Here is a 3457-nt window from a genome sequence, read left to right as displayed (position 1 = left end):
AGTAACCCGCAAATGATCTCTACCACACCAAGGGGGAAGTCAGGTGACCGAAAAGGAGATCACAGGCAAGCGACCCAGGGACACTCAAATGGGTACTATTTATACCAGCGCCCCCTAAGGTGCCAGGCTGAAAGTGGGTTGGACCGAGGGATAACATTCATCCTGCCACATTCGTATCAGTGTACATCAAAGCAGTTGTTTTCATGCAAAGGCTTTATGGCTTTTCCTATAATGCCTGATGGGCCGGTCTCTAGTCAAAATGCCCGGGCCAATTTTTTGTCTCAGTCCAGCCCTGCTTATATTCTCAGAGGAAAGGGAGCAGATTATAAAAGAAATGTGGTCACATTTTATGGAACTCCAAAGTGTTCAAAATTAAATAAATAAATAGGTCAAGATGAAATAAATAACTATGTGAATAAATAAGACACAGATATGTAATGTGAGAATGATATTGTGAAATAATGGAACACATTTTGAAAACAATGCTCATTATTGTGAAACATATTACATTCTGCTATATAAATTTTCTTATTATTGTGAAATATTATTTCATGGTCATTATTTTTCACAATAACAGAGATTATTCCTGAGGCATTTTATTTATTTCCAGCCGTTTATATTCCAAAATGACCTTTTTTCAAAGTCAGTCTTTATTTCAAAATCCCGTTTTTCCCGATGGTCTATTTATTTCATAATGCGACTTTTCAGCAGAATGACTTTGTCTGTCAATCAAGAAAGACAGGGCGGAGCCAGTTGTGTGATTGGTTGCTCCTTTACTCAGACATAAGTAATAGCACATGAATTGTCGATTTAGGTTTAATGGTGCAATGCGTCTCCTATGCAGCTGGCGGCAGTATGCAGCTCAAAATAAACTTAAGGCACCGACAAATGCAAAACACTGGGCGCGAATAACGTTACAGGTGTATCAATTCTTGTGAAGGGCATGGCTGCAGGAAACAAGTCCGTTTCTGAGTTACTCAGAGAACTTGCTAACCGCTTAGATTGAACGTCTTCACCTCAGTCTGCGTATTGCAGCAGTGTACTGGAGATGAAGTGGTCCCTGGTCCAAGTTCTCATCACAACCGCACAGTGTTAACGTTAGCAAATGCTAACGCTATCACAGCTAGCTCCACTCCACGAAACGCTGTTCAGGGTAAGTAACGATATGTTATCATTGCTTGGTTAGTCTGTCTGTCTGGCAAAAATGAGCTTTTTAATCAGTTTAGTCACAGATTTTTTTTAATACTGTTTTTTATCATAGCAAAGAATTCTATAAATTAGGTAAGAGAAAATAATTGTCTTCTGGGTTAATGTCTGTATTACTATTTACATTGTTGTAGGTAATAGTTATTCATGACTGTTTTAAAGTGGCTTATCTTCTGTGCTAATATGGAAGACAAGTAATCTATGTGAAAGAAAAGAAAGCAATTTTAGTTCAACGTAGTGATTTTGTAAGTGGGTATAATTTGAAAATGCTTTTACTAGTACAGTGGATGTTCTTTAAATATTTAACATTTAAAGTGTGTGTCACTTTACAGACTCCAACTTCAGTTTTGGTTTGGTCTCAGAGTTGTAGGTCATAACACAAACAAGTCGTCAAGTCAAGCAGCTGAGGAAAGGGCTTAAGGAAACCATGGTATGGCCGCTTCTGACAGAAAGATCAGACATCATTCCTCCTTTCTTACCAAGGGAATCAGAGACTGCTCCCTGTTGTGAGGTAAGGTCAGGTCACATCTTTTAACATCTGAATAGTAAAGCTATTTGGTTAACTTATGAAGGATGAACATTAATTGTTGACACAAAACACCAATATACTGTTTTGTATGCGTGGGTTAGTTGAACAGCTGGGTTACATTTAATAAAAATACACCTAATGTTGCTGATGCTCTTAAGACTACAAGATAAGTAAAGCTATAAAATGACTGTGGCCTGCCACAGAAGATGAAGATGAGGAAGAAGAGGAATGCTCTCGAGGATAAATGCAGAGTGGCAGGTTACCTTCGGTCCTTCATTGAAAATGGTAAGTCTGCTGCGATAGGTATTTTGCCATTGGTTTTCTCTGATTATACTTTGGTAAATTACATACAGTCCAGTGATCTTGGGTCATTAACAAAGTACACTATAGTAGAGCTGGGCGATATGAGATTTTTTCATATCACGATATTTATTTTTATTTATTTTTTTATAAAAAGGACAAGAGTGGTGAGGTCTATCGCAATAGTTTAATTTTTCTATTGAGAAAAAGTTATTTCGCAATACATATCGTTATCGTTCTATCGCCTAGCTCTACGCTATAGTATAATTTTGTTTTGTTATTTGCTCCATGCAATACATAAGAGTGGTGGCATTATCAGTTGCACTAGAATTGTATGTAGACTACTTTTAGCTTTGTTAACATAAAAATATCTATAAAAGCTACAACAGCAATTTGAGTGGGGCAAAAATGTCTGGTGCCCTGTATGTAAGTGGTCATCTTTATGGTATTTCTCCATAAAAGATTCAAAATAATGAATATAGGATGTCATTATAGTTTAAAACAATCTTCTGTTGCAGCATCTTGTGCACAACAAAAAGCCCTCATCAAGTTTTGGACAGGATGGGAAGTCTTGCCGAGAAATGACTGTGGAAGTGGTCAACAGCAATCTTCCAAAGTCTTCCACCGGTTTTGAAGTACTACGTCTTCCTGCACACTACTGTACCTATGAGTCATTTCTAATGGACATTCAGGTGTGTCTCAACTCTACTGACTCAGGTTTTGGTCTGGTTTACGATTGATTCCATAACCACATGGTAAGATTAGACCATTTCTTCTTTCTTGCATCACATTACTGTACTCGGTGTTCAAAGAAACGGACAATCTAGTGAGTTCTAGTTCTTTTTAATACACTTGACAGTGAAAAATACAGAGTACAGGTGTGCATTTATGGCTTTTTTAATATAAACTGATGAAGAGTTCAGATATCAAAATCAGTTGTTCACTGTACATTATAAATTACACAATATGTTTTGTTTATACTCGCTACTGATACAAAAAAAATTTCTAGAAAAAATTATTTGAATTAAGATGTTACACTACTCTGTGTTCATTGTATTAAATCTGCTCAGAGTTGACATGTACTGTATATCCAACCAAGAAATGAATATCATTAAAGTGACAGCTGTATAAAACAAATCCTGTTTTATAGCCACTCACTGTTTTGTTGAAAATGAAATTGGTTATGCTGTTTTGAGTCAGTATTAGCTACAAAGCTGTAGAAATTTAAAAAAAAAAAAATCCTCCTGACATAGAAACTGATTAAATGTAATAATGTCTTTCTACAAGTGATTTTGAAGTATTGGTAGCACAGCAGGGTCTTGTTCATTCAGTGCATCTGGGAGCTGAATCTCAGGAATGGTGATCTCATTTGATGGGCAGCGATTATGTTGTCCTGTCCAGTCCACACCATAATCCTCATCA

At 36.7% G+C, this 3457-nt stretch overlaps 1 long non-coding RNA gene across 1 annotated transcript; it reads left to right on the top strand.

The window, feature by feature from the left end:
• Positions 1-882: 882 nt before the first annotated feature.
• LOC309715595 lies at positions 883-2755 on the top strand. The gene is made up of 4 exons (XR_014279233.1): positions 883-1153; positions 1577-1717; positions 1939-2020; positions 2554-2755. It is a non-coding gene; the product is annotated as an uncharacterized lncRNA (long non-coding RNA).
• Positions 2756-3457: the final 702 nt, after the last annotated feature.

Source organism: Aulonocara stuartgranti, assembly GCF_965226115.1.
Source record: "Aulonocara stuartgranti genome assembly, chromosome: 10".
Taxonomy (NCBI): domain Eukaryota; kingdom Metazoa; phylum Chordata; class Actinopteri; order Cichliformes; family Cichlidae; genus Aulonocara; species Aulonocara stuartgranti.
The sequence above is the reverse complement of the archived record's forward strand: the minus strand, read 5'-3'. Positions and strand labels throughout refer to the sequence as shown.